The sequence below is a fragment of the Stegostoma tigrinum genome, chromosome 8 (assembly GCF_030684315.1).
Source record: "Stegostoma tigrinum isolate sSteTig4 chromosome 8, sSteTig4.hap1, whole genome shotgun sequence".
Lineage (NCBI taxonomy): Eukaryota > Metazoa > Chordata > Chondrichthyes > Orectolobiformes > Stegostomatidae > Stegostoma > Stegostoma tigrinum.
The window spans coordinates 5,654,032-5,667,741 of record NC_081361.1 but is presented as its reverse complement, the minus strand read 5'-3'; the positions used below and the strand labels follow the sequence as shown (position 1 = coordinate 5,667,741).

Genomic DNA, 13,710 nt, shown 5'->3' with positions numbered 1-13,710 from the left:
AGCCTCACATTTTATTATCTTGGAATTCTCCAGCATCTGCAGTTCCCATTATCTCTTATCCTCAATCCCTTACCTATTCCCCAAACTCTCCAATCTGGCCTCCCACCTCATGGCTGGCAGCTGTGCCTTCAGTCGCCCTGGCCCTCAGAGCAGGAATTTCCTCCACAAAACCCTCTCACTGCTTAGAAATAGCTCTTTGTCTCCTTTTAGTCATCAACCAAAAACACTGTATGTGCCCACCTTTTGGATGGTTACCACATTAAAGATGCTACATCAAGACAAGTTGTTGATATGACTGACCAGGAGTTATTTATTGACTGGTATCAGTGATATAAAAGGTAAAGGAGTGACCACTGGCTGTGGACAGGTGATCATTTTCAGTCTGCCGTACCACCACCTGCTCACCAAGCTTCCTTAAGACAGCACCTTCCAAACCCACTGCCACTTCCATCCAGAAGGACAAGGGCAGCAGACACATGGGAACACCACTCCCTGTGAGTTCCCCTCCAGGCCACTCACCATTTGGATTTGGAAATATATCACCGTTCCTTCACTGTCACTGGGTCAAAATGCTGGAATTCCCTCCCTCAGGGTATTCTGGGTTTGCCTACAGGACATGGCCTGCAGCATTCAAGAAGGCAGCTCACCGCCAACTTCACCAGGGCCACGAGTGACGGGTAATAAATGCTGGTACAGCCAGTGCCCCCACATCCTGTGAATGAATTCCATTAAGCCCCTTTCCGTTAGCATCACCCTCCCACCAAGCCCAATACTCAGGCCTCACTGGCTGCTTGGGTTTAAATTGCCAGCCTGTCCCATTCGCCGCTCCAGTGTCCTACCCCCGATGTTCTGGTCAATAGTTCGCAGTTACTGTGGAAGCCTGCTGAGAGTAAATAGGCTGCCCCAGTTCCCACATTACAACAACGGCTAGACTTCAGGATATTCCATTGGCTGTAAACATCTTCAAACATCCTGAGCTCATGACCAGTGTAACAGAAATACAAATCTCTCTCCTTTTTGTTTCATCTCCACACTTTCCCACCTCTTCCCTCGCAACATCCCTCCCTTGTTTAAAATCCAGAATGAATCATGAATCTCTGGGAGAACTTACTCTGTGGTAACATTGAGACAAATGACCAGCTCCTTGGTCGGCTTTATGCGTGAAGGTCAATAACAATCTCACTGTGACTTGATCTGAGTTACCTCTAGCCCGTGTTCTTGCTCTGGGTCTAGGCAGTACTGACCAACCTTAGACCCTCTGATCTGATTGAAATGAAGGGTGAGCTGTGCCAGTCTCTAACACACAGCTCAGTATAGGGAAGCAGGGATTACTCATTTCACAAGAGAATGAAAGGAACTGATAAACTGTGTGAGTGTGACACCCTTACCCTGACACTGATCGAGGGCTGACAGGATGAGTAACATCCTCAGAAAGAAAAGATGGTAAAATTGTGCACACACAGACAGAGGGGATAATGACAGCGAGACGTGTCAGAGAGAGCGGATGAGAACAGTGACATTCCCAGAGAGAGAGTTCAGTAACTGTCAGTTCCTTACTTTCTTGCCGTGTTGTGACAGCTGTCCTTGGGAAATTGGTTTGGTGTATATTTTCTCAGTTGTATTTGTGTTTGATGAGGTGATGCAGTAACAAATATTCCAATTCCATGCTTCCTATTGCAGCAGATCCACTGAAGGTCACACAGACAAATGGTGCGTTGTGTCAACCCTCAATACCTCAGGGAACATTCATGGACAAACACAACAACCGAGAAACAAAACGGGACCAGATTTTAAAAAAAATACAAATTAGCATTTCATGAATAAATTGAAAACACAACTTTTATAAAAGCCAAAATAAAGGAAAACTTGGAGTGTTGGTCCATAGGTTCTTGAAATTGGAGTCTTAAGTGGACGGGGTCGGAGTGGTTGGGGGGGAGCTGTGGTGAAAAAGGCGCTTGGTATGCTTGCCATTGTTGGTCTGCGCATAGGGTATAAGAGCGAGGAAGCCATTTTGCGGCCACACGGGACATTGGTTCTGGCACTTTTGGAATACTGCTTGCAATTCTGTCCTTTCCCTGAAGGGTCTCCAGGAGGCTGCGTGCTGACAACTGCCTGACGGACTTGAGCTCAAAGGTGTTTTACACTGCCTGAAACTTGCTGGTCTTCCAGTCAAAAGAGTTGACCTCGACAGAGTGTTGCAGACCGGCACATTCCAAGGCCCAGAACTATAGCTTGGGGCAGCTGCTGCCAAGGGGCAGTGGAGAAAGACCATGGTATAAGGTCCTTCTGCCAAAGCAAAACACAGTTCCATCCAGTAGTTGGACCCTCCCTGAGGCCTCGAATATATGCCAAGAGGTTAACTTTAAATATGCAGAAAGCCGAACAACAGTGTTTGCTTTCTTCTCTGCAAGTGAAGACAGTATGGATCTGAATGTCTTCATGTACTATGTATGTGCATAAATATCTCCATCTAATAATAAAGTATATTTTTGCAATAAAAAAGTCATGATGTTAAAAGACCCCAGCCATAAGCACTGATGTATTTACATCATTAACTTGTTAAACAATGTTAAAATGCCTGTGATCAGGAAGGGAAAAAGAACAATGTGCAGATTAAAGAGCAGGCACCTACATTTGGTCCTGACGCTGGAGCCCAAGCTACAACACACCAGCCTCACTTCACATGAACCTTCATACAGTGTGGGGTCATGATTTCTGGCCATTAATTCCTCTGGGCCCAGGGCAGATGAGGAAAGAAAGGCAAAGGTAGAAGGGCCAATAAGGAGTAAACCAAGATGGAGACAGTCTTTCTGGTTTAGAGGAGGAGATATACATTGTGCCACTCAATATTGACAGGGTCTACGTGCATCACAGAATGAACAAAACAGCACACACTGTGAAGACAATCAAAAATTACGCCAAAGTATTTTTCCTCAGATATATCGATGTATCTCATCACAGGAGAAATTTTCATTGTCGTGCAATTGGTATTTTGTTTCTAAAGCTGTTTTCTCCCTCTTCTCTTTCTTTCTGTCTCTGCTGATTGATTCAGTCAGATCCTAGCAGAGCCCCAGTTTGCACTGTTCAGTGACAATGAAAGAACAGCCCACTACTGTCTGTGCGGTGCTTGCTCAGCTGCTGAGGCATATGGCCTTCCATTAGCAGCCAAAAAAAAGAGGATCGTTACCAGAACAAACATTTATACTTCAGACAGAGACAACAAAATAGTCATAAGACAATGAATGACCAAACGGGCAGTCAAACTGGAACATACCTGACACTAGGCAACGTGGGCAATGTGGAGGGCACATGAGGAGCAGACCAAGTGGATCTGCAAGATCCCACTCAGAAGAGATTCCCTCAGGTGTCCTGCTCAATATTCATCTCATATCACCAAAATAAGTTGTCCAGTCATTCATTTGCTGTTTGTGGTGAGAGGTTATTGGGATAACATCCCATTGATTTCTATATTCTCTATAAGTTAATGCTCTTTATCTGTTTACATAGAGCTATGCAGACATTGCCTTCAAACTTCCTGCCCAACTACAATTAGTGTTAAACTTTGTAAATTTTTATCTTCCTGCACAGGGGCATGTGGAAACTGTCTCAAATAAGATTAGATGGGAAGCATTTGTAAAGGAGTGAGATTTCTGAAATCCTGTAAAGTATGCAACTTCTGTTTCTGCTAAAGGGACCAGATACTTCGGCGGCTTGAAATTACATTCTGTCACTTCCGCAACTTGAAATCACCTCCTTAGTTAGCAGTCACTTCACGAATGATCAATACTGTATCCTGTTCTCTTTGTGTTTTTCATGCAGTAATTGTTTTTGTATCATGTCATTGTCCGATGTAGTGATTGCTTCATGTATCATGCCATTGTGAGACATAAAATTGCTTGTATTATGCAGTCGATAAGGTATAAAAAACAGGGACTGTCTGCTGCTCATGGAAAATCGCTTACGAAACTCTGCATCCTGTGCCGGGTTGAGTACAGTGATCCTCCACGGCTTGTACTTGCTTTGTAATAAAGGATTTGTGTTTTTCTAAACAGGTCAGTGTCTTGTTATTGCATCAAGTCTGTGAGTGTCTCCGAAAATGAACCTAACATTTGGCGCTGTGAGGAGGGTTCTGACACGTACAGAGGTCTTACGTGGACTGAACAAGTGATCATTCGCATGTCAGTGGAGTGAGACCGACGGGCCCGCAAGGTACGATTCACCTTTGTCTCTCTCACTAACCTGCCACCTGTACGACCCCTCGTCCCTGCGTAGCTCCGTACTGACGGAACCCCGAGACGATTCATGGTCTTGAACACTGCTAAATCCTAACGCCTGGTGGTCCGAGTCCCCACATTAGTAAAGAAAAATCCAGGAGGTTGGAGTCCCCGGATGGCCGGGATTAGAGTTCCCAGGCCAGGTGACTGGTAAAATCCGGGAGGTTAGAGTCCCCAGGTGGCTGGGGTTAGAGTCCGTAAATCAGGTAAAATTGACTAAGTAAGTCCGGGGGGTTAGTATAAGAATGGTAATGTAGAATAAGTGTTCAGACGTAGGTATAGGATAGTTACAGTGTCTGTCTATGTCAACCACCCTGCCTTAGGCCGGTTGTTAAGAGGGGAGATCCTCCACGTGAAGTTCAGGACCCTGAAGTGGGTGTTGAAACTAAGGACACTAGTTTCGTATATAGAAATAAGTAAAAAGCAAAAGCGTCAAAAATGGGACAAAAATTAGGTAAGTCAGGTGTCGGAACCCCTTTACATTGGTTATGCCGGGATGACCTTGAAAATGAAGTACAGTACAGACATCTGTCGGCATGCCTAAGCAAAAAATTGTAAAATGAGAATTAGCCATTAGGGGCAAGGTGGGGTATAGGTCTATGTATTAAAGCCGAGGAGGCACAATGGACACGTAATGCGGGAAGCAAATGTAAAGAGTTAATGTTACCCTGCAGAAAGAGAGCTGAGGAGCTGACTGAGAAATCAAAACTGCCCAGTTGGGTGGATAATGCATGTTGGAGAGGGATTAGTGAATCTGATAGTGAGGGAAAACTTAATCCTTGGGAGGTGTTCAAGCTGCAGTGTGAGGATCATGAGATGAATGAACAGGAAAGGGTTAAACAAGAAAGGCTGGAAAGGGAAAGATGAGACAAACAACAGGGATTAAAGAGCCAGGCCACGTTGACAGAAAATAAAACAAAATGGAAGTACCTCCTGACATATCTGGTATGCCGATGTTGCTCCAAAATAATATTATGGATGAGCAAGATGAAGAGGACTGGGGAAGGCACTCCTCTGCCCCATCGAGACCACTACCTCCTCCACAACCCTACCCATCCTTGGCCAACCTACATCTGTCATCTGCCATCAGTCCCAGCAATCACCTGTAGCCTTATCACCGCCACCGTTCACTGACCAAACCAAACCTCCTGCTACAGCACCTCCAAGCTCTTCAGTAATCAGCTCACATGAATCGCCTGACAAACCCACGGCTTGTACAGACCCTATTTCCTGTCGTACTAGGTCTAAAACTAAACAGACAAACAGGAAACAGAATATGGAACAGACTGGTAGTGGACTAAAGGAGGGAAGGCAAGATTCTTTTAAAACTCACAGGGGTAGCTGAAAAACCGTAAGTCCCACGCGCAGTTCACTCGATCCTCTAGTGCCTGTTCACTGCTTTCTAGCAATTCCACAAGTAGTGAAGAGTATGATAGTCCCGATTCACAAGCGGAGGAGAGTGAATCTGAGGGCAGTGTTTGGGAGTGACCTCTTGGATAACCATCCCCTAACGAAGGACCCCCGTAAAAGAAATCGGCAATTTCCTAATCGCACTGTCCCTCACCCGAACCCACCACAGGGGGGTCAAATTACCATGCACGTCTACACCCCTTGGAAGCCGTGTTTAATAATGTCAAGGGCCCCTGATTGAAAGACTAATCCTTACGACTTCATAGACTACATCCTGAGCATTCTTCAAATGTACCAAGCCAGCCCGAAGAACTCTTTAGCCTGTACTGTATGGCTCTTACCCTTAGTGAATGTACCAGGTGGAAAAAACACCTAGGAAACCCAGCTCCCCAGGATTGGGATGCTTTAACTGGTCTCCTGGCTGAAGGTGTTCAGCTACAAACCATTAAATATGAGCTCAAGCAAACTTTACAGCCGCCGGTAGATGGTACCAAAGTACGAGAGTGCAAACCCACAAACCCAGGAAGGACGGCCCTGATTTCTGGGACCGTTTCTGCTCCTTCTATGCCACCTACGCTGGTGATACTGCCTACACTGCAGGGAATCCTCCACCACAATTTAATGCTCTTTTGCTGCAGTGTTTGCCTGAGGCGGTGGCAACAGCTATTCACACTAATAACATGGATTAGCCGGATAATACTCGTCCCCAGATGAGAAGGGCATTGACTTATTACTGGAACACTGTTAAGGAGTCCAAACTGACCATGGTCAAGTATGACATGGTGCAGAGTCCCCCAAGCCAACCCAGGCCCAAAAACCCAGCACTTCTAGAGTCAGACTTCGAATTAGCGAAAGCATATCAAATGGAACCCGAATACTATGTTCCTAGCGGGACCGACAATTACCGTAACAGTTATGCGACCCATTTACAGGGTCCTACTGTTCCTCAATATGGAACGCCATACGCACCCGCTCCACCATTCCTTAGACCTAATGTCTCTCTGCCGCGAGGCAGAACACCAACCTCTGCCCAGGGATGTTTTCACTGTGGCATTCGGGTTCACTGGAAGAGCGATTGTCCTCAGAATCAACCTCAAAGTGACTCACCAAGGAAGAGGGCAACCTTTTCCCACTGGTAATCCTTTTACAGCGTGATTACTTGCACCCCATAATTTGCCTGTTTTAACTAGAGATCCGGAGGATGAACCAATTGTTAATCTAACAGTACAACGTGTAGCAATTCCCTTTATGATTGATACTGGGGCCACAGGATCTATGCTGGATGCTTCATGTGTCCAGCAGTATGGGTTTAAACTCTCACCCACCTCAGTAAGCCTTAGGGGGCTTACTGGGCAGGAAAGCACACACCCTTTAACAGAACCGTTGACAGTTCAATTTGGCCCTCAAACCTGTGTTATACAATTTGCCCAGACCCTCAATTTGGGAGTTAACTTAGCAGGAAGAGACTTGTTGTGGCTTCTTCAAATTGAAATTCTCTGTCTCAATAAGGACATTAGCATAAAAGTGACCTGATTAAACAACAGTTATAGGTTCATCAATTACCAAAATGGTGGACAATTCACTTATATCCTCGAGACTTCACCCCTCCTCTACACTTCCCTAACCTTCATGTTACCTTGTACTATGACCCTACAGGCGCTTCCAGTGAATTGGCTGGCGCCTATCTCGGATCAAGTTTATCGGTTACTATTATCGGGTGTATTGTGGGAAAGGAAGGATCAGTGTTTCTGCTGGAGGTGCCACCCCAACTATGGCACCAATCGGGTCTGGTGTCCCCTCACCTCACACTGACTGTGAACACCGGCTATAGGGTTAAGTCCTTGGGGTTTCTAGTGCACCACTTGATCCAACAGTCAGACTGGAAGTGAAGGTTTTTCCACAGCAGGTGGCTGATGGTCACATTACATATTATAGCGATCCTTTTATTGTCTTCAGGCCATTACATCACCACCCTCATCATAGTCCCCTTGAGGAGTCTTCTCTGGACCTGTGGTCTGCTTCCATACATGAGGTAGGATATACTCCGGTCACCCCCATAAAAATACAGGTCATCCCAGGAACAACCTTACTCTCGACACCTCAGTACCCCCTCAAACTTGAGGCAGTGGAAGGAATAACCTCCCTAATCGATTTGTTGCTCCAACAAGTATATTGGTCCCTTGTCAATCGCCTTGCAATACTCCTTATTCTGCCTGTCCCTAAACCTGGCCGCCAGGAATGGAGACTAGTCCAGGGCCTTAGACAAATAAATAAGATAGTCCGACCCCTACATCTAATCCACCCTAATCCTGTCACTATCCTTCGTAACATCCTCTCGGATGTGTGTGTCTTCACCGTTGTGACCTTATGACATGCATTTTTTGCTAATCCCTTGTATAAGGAGTCGCAGTATCTGTTTTCTTTTACCTTTAAGGGCCAGCAGTATACCTGGACTTGTCTCCCCCAAGCGTTCGTTCACTTGCCCACCGCATTTTCCCAGGTCTTACACCACCAGCTCCAAGATCTGCAACGGTTGGACGGCTCCACGGTTATCCAATACATTGACGATTTGCTTTTAGCCAGTCCATCAGAATCTGCTAACCGGCTTTTGAACGCTCTCCACCCTTGGGGATATGTGGTGCCCTGAGCGAAGGTTAAGTGTAATCAAGAGCTAATACAGTTTCTAGGAATTCTGTTCAGTGCCTCAGAACGAACGCTGACTCCTGAGCGCATTGCCCCTATTCTCATGACCCCATCGCCCACCACCACTAAACAAATGAGGGCCAGGATTAGTAAATTATAATCGACCATGGTTCCCTAATGTAACTTTGCTTACCAAACTCCTAACTCCTTTGGCTTCTCGTAAAGCCCCAAAAATCTTCACCCTCTCTAACGAACAAAAGTCAGCCTTTACAGACTTAAAAGCAGTCCACGCTGCCACCCCAGCTTTGGGAAGACCTTTATATGACACATCTTTCCAGCTATATGCTAATGTTCTGGATGGGTGCGCTACTGGGGTATTGACACATACTCGCGGCGATCACAAACGACCGGTTGCCTACTATTCTACCCACCTGGACTCTGTAGCACAGGGCTTACCCCCTTGTTCCCAGATTCTTCCGGCGATTTATTCTTTAGTCACTGTAGCCTCTAATGTTACTCTCCACGGGCCTCTTACCGTCTATACCTCACATGACATTGTGGCCCTCCTCGCCTCCCACCAGACTCAACACCTTACCCTGGCACATTTAAGCTGCTGTGAAGCTGCACTCCTCAACAATCCCGTCTTGAAATTTTCTTTCTGCTCCATTATTAACCCAGCCACATTTTTGAGCATCCCCCCCTCCTCCCCCCGCCCAGATGATTTCCTGGAACTCCCACTTGACTGCCTACTAAGGAATCAATTTCTGACCTCTCCCTGACTGGACCTTATTGATGTCCCACTCCCATCTCCGGACCTTATCCTGTTTGTTGATGGCAGTTCTTCCATGTCCCCCTTGGGTACCCCCCTCTCTGGATACATGATTGTCGATGCTGCTTCCACATTGGAATCAGTGGCGTTTGAGCCCCCGGTGTTTGCTCAGAAAGCAAAACGTTTTGCCTTTACCGGTGCTTGCATCCTAGCCTCAGGGAAGTCAACGAATATTTACATCAACTTGCCTTTGGAGTGTCCCACGACTTTGACCTGTTATGGGCTCAGGATGGGTCTTTAACTTTCTCAGGTACACCCATCCAGAATTCCCTGTATGTTAAAAACCTTCTCCAGGCAACCCTCCTTCCTAACCAATTGGTTATTATCAAATGTGCTACCCATGCCTCCGACGATTCTATAGTTACTCAGGGCAACGCTCAGGCTGATCAGGCTGCCAAACAGGCTGCTGCAGATCAAACTTTTATTTTGCCCTCAATGAACAAGCAGGTGGAAAATTGCATGCCTTCTTTGGTCAAGACGGGCATGCCAGATATAGTCACTGTTCAGCACTTACAAGGGGACGCCCCTGCTTCTGAAAAGGATATTTGGAAGGCACATGGATGTTCACATTCTGCGCCCTCAGGCCTTTGGGTTACCCCAGTCAGCCAAGTGTGCATACCTGATGCTTTGTTACCAATGCTTGTTGAGTGTCTGCAGTCTGACACCCAACTTGTCAAGGAGGGAATGGGTGGTATTATGCTCCATACCTGGTGGCACCCCAGACTGGCTGACGCAGCCCAGTCTCGTGTAGTATCATGTCTAACATGCCAACAAAACAATGTTGGTCAGGGGGTGAGATGCTCACCAGGAAAAACACCCATGCCAAGTAGACTGTTTGAATGCATTCAGCTGGATTTTATTGAATTACCACATATAAACTGTTATAAACATTATCTTGTCATTGTAGATGCATTCAGTAGGTGGATAGAGGATTTTCCAGTGACAAATAACAAAGCTCAACAGTAGTAAATGTATTATTAACTGAAATAATACCGATGTTTTTTGGAGTGCCCCTAGCTTTGTAACACGTGTGAATAACACCCCATTCTACTAATGGACTCTCAGCAGCAGAAATAGTCTATGGTCGACCCAGCAGAGCACCCTGGGATGCTGATACCACCCTACACACCCAAATTGACCTGAATGTGATGGGAGAAGAAATGCAAAAGTACTTCTGGCAACTAATATCGTCTCTAAAGTTTCTCCATTCACAGGTGAAGTGCGCCTTCGGTCCACCTCCGTGGACACCAGACCAAGACCTTAAGAACCAGAATCACTCTTCATGACCACAGATCAGAGATTTCATACTTGTCCAAGACTGGGATCGCCTTAAGCTCGGGCCAAGGTGGAAAGGACCATTTCAAGTGCTTCTTCTAACTCTGTCAGCTCTTAAAGTTAAAGCACAGAATTGCTGGATTCACCTAAGTGACTGCAAACAATGGATTCCCTCATCAGCTTGCAATTAAACATTGGACTGAGTGTTATTCTGACCGTGCATGGCCAGCAGGGCAATTTGTTTTATAGAACACGTGTCCAGCTGCATGGGAATTGGACAGCATGTTACCTGCTAGCACGGTCTGTAGAGGCGTTATTTGTGGCAACACCAGGCTGGGACCCTAGTCCGCTCTATGAAGTGAAGCATTCCGTTAAACCTTGCAGAGGGGAGAGGGGAACTTGGACGAGAGGTGTGCAGGGTAGGTGTGTGGAATTGGTAGTCCTCGGATTGTATAGGCACTAAATCCAGGCACCGGAGGGAAGTGGCCAACTGTACGAATCCCAATACCTATCCGTTTTGCTTTAATGGAACTGGGACCTGTTGTGTGCATACTCTAGTCACTAATCACCCCCATAATGTTTCCTGGTCCCATCGGTGCACAAAAAGAGCTTGCACAACTAAAGGAGGACTGTTGAACTGCCCTTGTTTAGAATCTAAGCCAATAACTGTGATCCCGAGCATACAGTGAGCTTGTGGAGATTGTAATGGCACCCATGCAAAAACAGGCTACGGGATGTTTCCATTTAAATCCACAGATTTCCATCCATATAAGGGTCAGTCCTCCTAGAATAGCTGTCAAGAAATACGTGAATCTGTTACCTACTACTGGGCTAAGAAAGGACTTGTTTGCCTTAACGGGACCATCATGACTGCCACTCCAACTTTGCCGGCGCTGTTTTCTGTTGGGACCATTGGGCCTCTCACGATCCCTTGTCCCCAACGAGCACAGTCTCAATGGCAAATTGTCACATGCTTCCCGAGCTGGGAGTTTTGTGCTGCATGGCAGGACCCGATTGCTTTGGGCTCTTCCTTGGGATACGGCTTCCTGGGAACTGTTAGCTTGGGAGGCTCCCCAGGGGTGGTGGCTCCAAAAAACTGAAATTACCTTATATGTGGGCTCACTGCCCTGGGAAACAGCACAATGATGGCATTGGTGACAATCAACCAAGAATTAGTCAAACTTTGGTTCTATGCTCAGCAAACCTGGTATGCAGTAGACTATCAAATGGCTCAGCAAGGAGGAGTATGTACTATTATAGCGGACAAATGCATTACCCGTGTTACAGACGGGTCCTACAATATTACCCAGGATATTCAAGCCATATAGGGTCAGTTGGGACAGTACAGAGTGGGACCCCAACCTAGGTGGGAGGCTGGTGGGGGGCTTTTTGGTCTGGCTAATGGGCAGTTTTTGGGGCTCATACCTGCCACATGGGTTAGTTATTCTAATAGTTATCATAGCCGTTTGCTGTATATTTATGGTATGCCTGAACTCTTGCTGCAGAGTTGTGTTTGTCAGACTAGCAGCTCCCTTCTTGGCCCCGAGAAAGGTTATCATGAAATGATAAAAGGAGGGAATGAGATGTTATTGGGATAACATCCCATTGATTTCTATATTCTCTCTAAATTAACGCTCTTCATCAGTTTACATAGAGGTATGCAGGCACTTCCTGCCTGACTAGAATTAGATGTAAAACTTTGTAAATCCTTACCTTCCTACAGAGAGGTAGAAAGACACTGCCTTAAGCTTTCTGCCTGAGTAGAATTAGGTATAAACTTTGTAAGTCTTTATCTTCCTGTACAGGAGTATGTGGAAACGGTCTCAAATAAGATTAGGTGGGCAGCATTTGTAAAGATGTGAGACTTCTGAGATCCTGTAAAGAATGCAACTTCTGTTTCTGCTAAAGGGTCCAGGGCACTGACTTTCGTTCAAGCCAGACACTTCGGCGGCTTGAAATTACATTCTGTCACTTCCGCAACTTGAAATTGCCTCCTGCCGTTAGCAGCCACTTCACGAACGATCAATACTGTATCTTCCTCTCTTTATGTTTTTGATGTAGTAATTGTTTTTGTATTATGTCATTGTCCGATGTAGTGATTGTTTCATGTAACATGCCGTTGTGAGACGTAAAATTGCTTTATGTATTATGCACTCGATAAGGTATAAAAAGCAGGGACTGTCCGCTGCTCGGGGAGAATCGCTTACAAGACTCTGCGCTCTGTGCCGGGTTGAGTACAGTGATCCTCCACGGCTTGTACTTGCTTTGTAATAAAAGATTTGTGTTTTTCTAAGCAGGTCAGTGTCTTGTTATTGCATCAAGTCTGTGAGGGTCACCAAAAACAAACCTAACACAGTGGCTCAGTGGTTAGCACTGTTATTTCACAGGAGCATGAACCTGGGTTCGATTCCACTCTCAAGTGACTACCTGTGCAGAGTTTGCATGTTATTTTGTGTCTGCATGGGTGTGTTCAGGTTTCCTCATACAGTCTAAAGATGTGCAGGCAGCATCACAGGTGGTCTTGGCGTGTTCTGCAGCATACTTTTTTTCGCATTTGCTTTCCATGCGAAGGCGCCCTGGTTCAATGCCTCATAGAAGCCTGATTTTCTGGTGTCACAGTGCACCACGGATTCCTGATTAACTCTCTTTTTCAAATGCATCTCAAATTAGGCTCTGAAGGGCCTGATTCTGATACTGTCTGCCATGTCTCAAAGTGTGTGAATCAAAAACTTTGGTTAAAATTGACTTTCCTCCTTACCTTCTTATCCCATGATAAATCAAAACTGCGCCTGTGGAGGCCTCAACGCACAACTTGAGCATTGTCCTCAATCATGTTTTGGAGTAGAGAAACATGTTCGCATTTCTTGACACATGAGTATTCAGTCAACAATGAGAATGAATGAATTTACGGACACTGATAAACCTCTTGACTCACACTCTGACACAGTCACTAATATTAAGGTGTGTTCTGAAATCTGAGCCATGTTGCAACTGAGACTGAGGTAAGGGCAGTCAGACTGCCCAATAGCACGGTTTCCATTTTTGTGATAACACAAAAAAAGGCTACATTTCCGTAGTCCAGTGGTTATTGCATGGGGAATGTCTCCCAGCATGATATCAGGCACAAGCAAGCCGCGCTGCTGCTTCAGGTTACAGGCAACTTGCGTTGTCCATCCTTTTCACTGAAACTGGATCAAAATTGTTATACCATTGCTGCTCTGAAATCAAATCCTGCATTAATTCTAATTGCAGTTTTATTTTGCTGAGGTAGTGAAAAGG

General features: G+C 45.8%; 1 long non-coding RNA gene across 3 annotated transcripts; it reads left to right on the top strand.

Annotated features, from left to right (window-relative positions):
• The first annotated feature begins 3,769 nt into the window (after positions 1-3,769).
• On the top strand, positions 3,770-12,678 carry LOC125456486 (uncharacterized). 3 transcript variants are annotated; one of them, XR_007248455.2, is made up of 3 exons: positions 3,770-3,917; positions 4,053-4,209; positions 10,371-12,678. It is a non-coding gene; the product is annotated as an uncharacterized LOC125456486 (long non-coding RNA). The 3 variants fall into 3 exon arrangements; XR_007248454.2 differs by having other exon boundaries at positions 10,356-12,678; XR_007248456.2 differs by lacking the exon at positions 10,371-12,678 and adding an exon at positions 7,641-7,718.
• The last annotated feature ends 1,032 nt before the right edge of the window (positions 12,679-13,710 follow it).